This window comes from Gracilinanus agilis, chromosome 2 (assembly GCF_016433145.1).
Source record: "Gracilinanus agilis isolate LMUSP501 chromosome 2, AgileGrace, whole genome shotgun sequence".
In the NCBI taxonomy this organism is placed as follows: Eukaryota; Metazoa; Chordata; class Mammalia; order Didelphimorphia; family Didelphidae; genus Gracilinanus; species Gracilinanus agilis.
Genome location: NC_058131.1, coordinates 516,608,121 through 516,616,769, shown reverse-complemented (window position 1 = coordinate 516,616,769; position 8,649 = coordinate 516,608,121).

The window sequence follows — 8,649 nt, the reverse complement described above, 5'->3', positions numbered from 1 at the left end:
TAACATAGTGATTTGTGTATATGTTAAAGTGATTCGTATATATTTTGAAATATAGTAATCTGCATATCATTATAAAATAATAAACTAGAATGATAAAAGCAAATTAGACAAGCTTAATAGAAATGATTGAAATAAATCAGATGCAGTTCAAGGATTGTGGTAAATCAACATCAGGGAATTAGAAAGGTGTTTCAGGCAAGAGGAACAGCATGAGTTAAAGGCAAGGGAGCAAGAAGGTTGTAGGCATGGCATGGATGGGAGATAGCAAACAGTCTATGTTCACTAGTCATATATTAGCAGAACTGTATTTGTGTTAATTGGGAAAGGTAACAACTAAAAAGAGGTATGTGATATATTGAAGAAGTAGCTACTGTCATTGGCTAAAAGAAAAGGAGTCACTGCACATTACTATCCAAATGGTTCTGACCTGCTTCCTTCTTTATCTCTACTTTCTTTCTAGGATGATTAGAAGGAGACAGACGTATAAATGTCACTAACCAGGCTCTGACATTTAAAAAAAACAGAAGCGGGAAAAGTGGGGAGGGCAGCTGGGTAGCTCAGTGGATTGAAATCCAGGCCTAGAGATGGTAGGTCATAGGTTCAAATCTGGCCTCAGACACTTCCCAGCTGTGTGACCCTGGGCAAGTCACTTAACCCCCATTGCTTAGCCCTTACCACTCTTCTGCCTTGGAGCCAATAAACAGTATTGACTCCAAGATAGAAGGTAAGGGTTAAGAAAGAAAGAAAGAAAGAAAGAAAGAAAGAAAGAAAGAAAGAAAGAAAGAAAGAAAGAAACAAAGAAACAAACAAAGAAACAAACAGACAAACAGACAGACAAACAAATAAATAAAATAAACAGACAAACAAACAAACAAATGAATGAATGAATGAATGAATAGATAAATAAATAAATAAATGAACGAACAGATAAATAAATAAATAAATAAAATAAAAAGACAGAAGCAGGGACAGCTAGATAGTTCAGTGAATAGAGTGCAAGACCTAGATTTGGGAGGAGTTGGGTTCAAATCCGACTTCAGAAACTTCTTTGCTGTGTATCCCTGGGCAACTCACTTAACCCCTTTTACATAGCTCTTACCATTCTTTTGCATTAAAACAAACATTTAGTATTAATTTTAAAACAGACAGTGAGGTTTTTTTTAAATGACAACAGCAGAGGGTTATATCTACTATAGTTGTCTAGGATTTTCATTGCTAGAATAAAACAATAATATAACATATTATCATATAAGAAAGCAAAGCCTTCAGGTAATCATTGCCTTTAGATAGACTGTTGATGGAGTGTTTATTCCTAGAATACCCAATTTCACTGAAATTACCACAAATTGGGGCAAAAATTATATTTATAAATACATAGTTTTATTTATAAAAGATACTTTATAGATGTATCTATTATATTTATATTAATACATATTTAGTAAGGCTTGCTAGCAAAGAGGGAACTTTTTTTTTAGGGTCTGAAAGAATCTGGATTAAAGTCCCACCTCTGACAACCTAGCTGCCATACTTCCTGTGGACAAGTTATTTAACCTGTTTCGTTTTCATGCTAATACTATAATTTTCAGAAGAATAGCCCACTTACATTGTTAGAGGGAATTTCCTCACACAGGATTCCCTATGCTCTGAAATCAGAGAGTCAAATATATTAAAGACTTCTAAAATTCAGAGCATTATGAAAAGTATTAGAAAAAACTTTAGGTAAATCAAATTTGAGGAAGCAGAGCAAAGGAGGGGGAATGAACCAAAATTTCTGCTAGGCTCTTCCAACATGCCCCACTTTTCAACAGCTTAACTCAGCAAACCAAATTCTGAGTGGGAAAACCAACCAAAATGTAACAGCAAGTCTTTTTTTTCCTGTCCAGGATAGTTTAGGAATGTAGAAAGAGGTCTGTGGACACTGGGATGGGTATTGGTCAGAAGTGTGGTATGATGGTAGTAATGGGAAATAGAAGTAGTTCTTCCCTTCGAGATGGTAAAGGGACTGAATACCTAGTCAGAAATAGATCCCAGGAAACCCCTATATTATCATTAAACAGAGGATCAGGTGCCATGTGGCAATTCTATTGTATGTTACCAAATTCCAGGTCATAGTTCCAGAGTAGCAAGGAGTGATCACAGTCACAAGGGAGCAGAGAAACTACTTGTGTAACAATCAGAGCATATATTGGTAGCAATGCAAGCCTCCAAGACAACTCTAAGAAATAATGAAAAAGATATCCACTACCACAAAAGGCAGTGATGGAGTCTGAATGAAAATCAAAGCATACTATTTTCCACTTTATCTCCTTAATAAGTTTTTTTTCCTTATATAAAAGGAATGTGACTTTTTTCACAATATGAAAAACATGGAAATGTATATTGCATGATAACACATGTATAACCTTTATCATGTTACCTGCCATCTCAGGGAAGGGAAAGGAAAGAGAGGGAGGAGTAGAACATGGATTACAAAATGTTAGAAGGTGAATATTAAAAATCATATTGATATGTAAAAAAATTTTACGCCACTTCTTATGGGAAACAAACAAAAAAGACCAAAGCACAGACCAGGAGGGGAAGTGACCATACCTCTCCCCAGGTGATACCACTTTGGAAGCACTGAAAACTTCAATCATCCTTGAGTTTTGATAGCTACAAAAGGATATAAAAGCCAGACATCCCACCCCTACCCCCAGAGGGGAGCAAAGTCCAACTCTAACAAAGTGTAGAATCAAGAAATATTTGGAGAAATGAACAAAAAACAATAATGAAAAGAACCTGAATGCTAAAATAAAATGACTATGGTGACAGGAAGCTCAAAAAACAAACTCAAAAGAAGGCAATAACTTGAAAACATCTACAAGAAAAGCCTCAAATGTAAAAAAAGGCATGTTGGACACAAGTCCAATAAGAATTTCTAGAGGAACTAAAGAAAGAGATAGAAAAGACAGGAAAAATAAGTTTAAAATCAAATAAAGGTGATTGGAAGATAATTGGGGGAAAGAATTGAGAGTGATGCTATCAAAATAAGAAAAGAGAATTAACAGCTTAGGAAAAGTCATCAAAAATGCTAAAGATAATAACTCCTTAAAAATCAGAATTGTCCAAATGGTAAAAGTAGCACAAAAGAGATACTGAAAATAAGTCTGTGGGGCATGTGCTATAGAGGGATATATAGACACATATTTACATATTCACACTAATCATATGTGTTTGTATGTATTCATTGAATAATTGGAACATTGGATAATTTTATATCTGTCTTCCATTTGGGGATATATGAGAGGCATAAGACCTTTATTCAACCCCCTCCCCACATTCCAAAGCCCATTCTGGGCATTTTAGTTACACAAATCAAAAACAATTAACATTCCCTTTCCATTGCCACCACCTACTTACTCACTCACTTGGAAAAACAGTGGAAAACTTGGCTCCCACAACTAATATATGCCGTCAGGAGGGCAGAGAGAAGAAAAGACAGTTTGGCAAGAAGGAGGGCTTTTTTAAAGACTGATACATCCTTTGATGCAAACTATGTCCAACTTAGATTAACTATCTAAAATGACTTTTCTAAAAAGGAAATAGAAAACCATTTGTGAATTGGGATTTTCTTTCTTCTTCCTCTAGTTGGTGGCAAATAGTTACTTTTTTAAACATAATCAGATAAATAAATCCTTGTTCATAGTTAAAATTCTGAGGTATTCTTCTAGAGGAAGAAGGATCTTAGTATCTGCTAGGCACTATGCTAAGTGTTCTACAAGCATTATATCATTTGAGTATGACAATAACTGTGTGAGTTAGATGCTATTTTATCACACTTACACTTGAAGAAACTGAGGCAAACAGACTATGATTCGTGCAGGATCATACAAGTAGTAAGTGTGTAAGACTGTATTTGAACTCAGGTCTTCTTCATTCCAGGACTACTGAATTATCCAGCTGCCTCAAAACATAAATAAAAATAAAATGTTCATCTGTTAATATCTGACAATCAACAAATTTATCCCAAAGCTTCTTTTAAGAATTTAGGCTTGAGATCTTTAATTTGTAGTGCTCTATTACAACAAGTACTTATCATTCTTAATGAGAACAAAATGAGCTATTCACAAACACTCCAAGAAAGATCATATTTTTGTAACATGGGTAGTCTTAAGAACAACATGTAACTAGAGGTCAATTTGAGACTTGTACATTTCTCAGTAGACCAGTTTTTAAAAAATTATTTTATTTTCAGTATCTTGCTAACTCAGATATGTGTGGAAGAAGAGCTCGCTATTCTCTTCTTCTGAGAAACTTCTGAGAAAACTGTAAAACAATATGACAGAAATTAGGTATAGACCAAGATGCCATATATCAAGGTAAAGTCAAAATGGATACAAGATTTAGAAATAAAAGGTGGTACCATGAGAAAATTAGAGAAACCAAAATATTTTACTTTTCAGACCTATGGATAAGGGAAGAATTTAGGTCCAAATAAGTCATAAAGAACATTATGAAATATAAAATAACTTTGACTGTGTTAAATTAAAAGGATTTTCCACAAACCAAATGTAATCAAGATTAGAAAGGAAACAACAAATGGGAAAATCTTTATAGCAAGTCTCTCTGACAAAGGATTCATTTCTCAACTATATAGAGAATGAAGTCAAATTTATAAAGCAGAAAGCATTCCCCAGCTGACAAATAAATAGTCAAAGGATATAAGTAGGCAATTCTCAGATGAAGAAATGAAAACTATATTTATATGAAAAAAGTGCTTCAACTCACTAATAATTAGAGAAATTCAAATTAAAACAACTCTTATACCTACCAACTGATTAACAACTACAAAGGGAAAATAATAAATATTGGAAGGAATACGGAAAAATTGGGACACCAATACACCATTGGTGGAGTTGTGAATTGATACAACCATTCTGGAAAGCAATTTGGAACTGTAATAGTTAAAAGTAAACTAACAGAACCCTGCCCAGAGGGCCATAAAATTGTTCATACTCTTTGACCCAGCAAAATCACTACTCAGACTGTATCACAAAGAGATAAAAGATATTGGTAAGAACCTATGTGCATAAAATATTTATAGCAGCTCTTTTTTTGTGATGGCAAAGAACTAGAAACTGAAGGGATATCTATTAATTGGGGAATGACTGAATAAGTCGTGGTCTATGAATGCAATGGAATACCATTGTGCAATAAGAAATGACAAACAAGATGATCACAAAAAACCTGGAAAGACATCTATGATGCAAAATAATGTGAGCAGATCCAGGAGAACATTGAACACAGTAACAACAGTAATATATGATGATCAATTGTGAATAACTTAACTATTACAAGGATCTAGGGCCAGCTCCAAGGGAATAATGATGAAGAAAGGATATCCACCACCAAAGAAGCAAATCATCGAGTCTGAATGCAGTTTCATACATACCAAACTTCACTTTATTTCTTCCATGAATTTTTCTCTAAGTAATAATGAGTCTTGTTTCACAACATGACAAACATGGAAATCTGTATTATATTATAATAATATATCATACCACCTGCCTTCTTGGGAGGGGACAGGGTTGGAAGGGAAGAAGAGAATATGGGTTGCAAACTGTCAAAAAACAAGTACTAAAAATTGTATCTACATGAAATTTGGGGAAAAAAGCAAAAATAAAAAATAATTGTTCTCCAAATCACACTCTAGACTTTTTTTCCATGACCCAGCTTTTCACACTGAAGCCTTATTTGACACCTAGAATTCAAACAGTGAAGGAACATTTGTCCCTATGACCTCAATCTTATTGGATAGATCCTCAGAGAACCTCTATTTAAAGAAGGTGTCCATGTTTCATTTCTCTCTAGCCTTCACTCTGAAACTTCTCTAAAATATTCCTTATACTACCAACCCCTAGCCCTTTCAGATTCCTTTTATAGGTTGTTTTCCTCCAGTAGAATGTAATGTCTTAAAGGGCTAGAACTGTTTTTCTTTCTTTTTCCTATTTGTATTCCCAGCCTTTAGCTCACAAAATACCAAGACACAGTAGGTGCTTAATAAGTGCTTGTTAACCAGTTTAATAGGGAAGTAGACAGAGTCAGGAAGACCAGGGTCCAAATCCTGTTTTATAGCTTTGAATAAAATAGCTTTGAAATCCTGATGAAATCACTTAACTCTTCAATTCTTTAGTTGCCTCATCAGTAAAATGAAGGACTTGTACTCCATGGCCTTTAAACACTCTTCTAGCTCTAAGTCTATGATCTTTTCCTGTATAATCACTAAAAGTATATTTGGGACATCACCAATAGCAGACAGAATGCTCTGTACCTCATTTTATTCCCTTCTCCTTTTGATTTAATCTTTTAGGTCTCTCTGTTTTGAAGGAGTTTTTTTTAAATTCCTCATAACTGGGATATTGTGAGTTTATTATGACAACAACAACTAAAATGTTATTGAATTTTTATGAACCAAAGTTTGGAGATCAACCTTGAGCAATAGTTTCAACTCTGATCTTGCTCTTGTTCTTATAACATTTGTTTATTGTCCTATTTACATTATTTTGATGCCTGAATTTGTCATATGGTAACTTGTTGTTTGTTATCAAATGAAAGAAATATAGCCTTTGAAGCATTATTCTAGCCACCAGGTTGTATCTTGCTAGGTACTGGGTATATGCGGAATTTTTACCACCTCTGGGGGGGTGGTGTAATTAATTTCTACCATTTCCTTGCCTAATATGTATTGATCAAAAAAGTCAAGACCCTTTACCAGTATTGCTTTTATGATTTATGATTACTGAAAAGATGATAGAGAAATAGAGATGACAAGAAGTGTGACTAATTCAATATTGAGAGAGTGAAAAAAAATGATATCAAGGTCATAAGGCTGGGTAACCAGAAGGACAGTGCTTCTTTTAACAGATATGGAGTATTTTGTAGAGAGATAGGTTTGGCAGAAATATGAATTCTGTTTTAGACATGTTGAGTTTAAGATATTTATAGGGCATCAAGCTTAAAATACCCAAAAGAAGATTGACTGGATTAGGAGGAAGACTAAAGCTAGCTATAAAGATCAGGAGTTATCAGTAAATAGAAGATAAAATTAAATAAAAGGGAGCTGATGGTTCAGGAGGAGAATGAGAGAATAGTTAGAAAGAAGGGAAGAGAACCAAGATATAGGAGTGTTACAAAACCCAGATAAGATCTAAGATAAGATACAGATCTAATAAGAGAGGATGAACAGCAGTGTATTTAAAATACTCCAGAGAGGTCAAGGAGGATGGATTAGAGAAGGCAGTAAAATTCAGCAGTTTATTGATCACTAATAACTTTGGAAAGAACAATTTAAATAAAATTATGGGGTTAGAAGCTAAATTGCAAAAGATTAAGAGAAAGAGAAAAGAGGATGTAGAGGCAATGAATACAGATAGCTTTTTTTTTCTTCTGAAGTTAAATAGAGAAAAAGAAGAGAGGTGTAAGCCAGTTCTTGAAGGAATGATAGGATCTAGAGAGCATTTTTATTTTTAAAATTTATTTTTAATAGGAGACACTTGGGCATGATTAAAGGCAGTAGAAAAGAAAATAGGAGATAAAGAATGAAGATAGGGGAAGCAAAGAGGAATAATTGTTAAAGAGAAGAAAAGAGGGAATGATATCAAAGATGCTTATAGTGAAGTTGGCCTTGGTAAAGAGTAGCATTATCTCTTCATCTGAGCCTGGAGGAAAGGAAAGGATGCATTATGAAATGAAAATAAGAGAAGAGGGAGCATACAGTGAACGAGATTTGTTTTCCCTGTAAAATAGAAGAGAGCCTCAATTGTGAGAATAGGACAACTCTGAAGAGAGAAGATTAAGTTTGGAATGACCAGTATTGTTTTATGTCTTTTCTATTCAAAGAGAATCAATAGCATCACAATATTCTGGTCAGCTACAATGTGTTCATCTGTGGCTGACCAGTCCAATATGAGTCAGGTCAAATACAAATATTCTGTTAGAGTATTTGGGATGGAAATGTCTCTAGATTTTCTAATCTCACATTTCCTTTGTGCTACTGTGATTCAACTTTGCTCCTGGAGTACAGCCCCTTCTTTGTCTGGCAGGGCATTCCTTTGCCAGTGTCTCCCAGGCTCCACACTGAATATTAAAGTTTTTGAGACAGATCTTTAGAATATCCTGGTACTGTTTCTGACCTCTGTGAGAATGTTTGCCTCATGCGAGTTCTCTGTAAAATAGTCTTTTAGGAAAACTAGGTAAATAGTCTTTTAGGCTTGGCATTTGGCCTCCATGGCCAGCCCATCAGAGTTCTATCCTTTGCAGTAGAGTTTGAATGCTTGGAAGATCAGCTTGAAAGAGAACCTCAGTGTCTTGCACCTTCCCTTGTCATATGATCTTCAGAATCTTTCTCAGACAATTCAAATGGCAGCTGTTTGATTTTCTGGTATGGTGCTGGTAGACTGTCCAGGTTAAACTGCTATACAACATTGTAGTCAGCATAACAGCTCTGTGGATCTTCAGTTCAGCATTCTTCTTAATACCTCTTCTCCCACATATTCTTTCCAAGTCTCCATCAATGCATGTATCAGCCTTATCATTTATGTGAGCATCACTGGAAAGTACATACTACCAAGGCAAGTGAATTCATCCATTGCATTCAAAATGATAGACTGA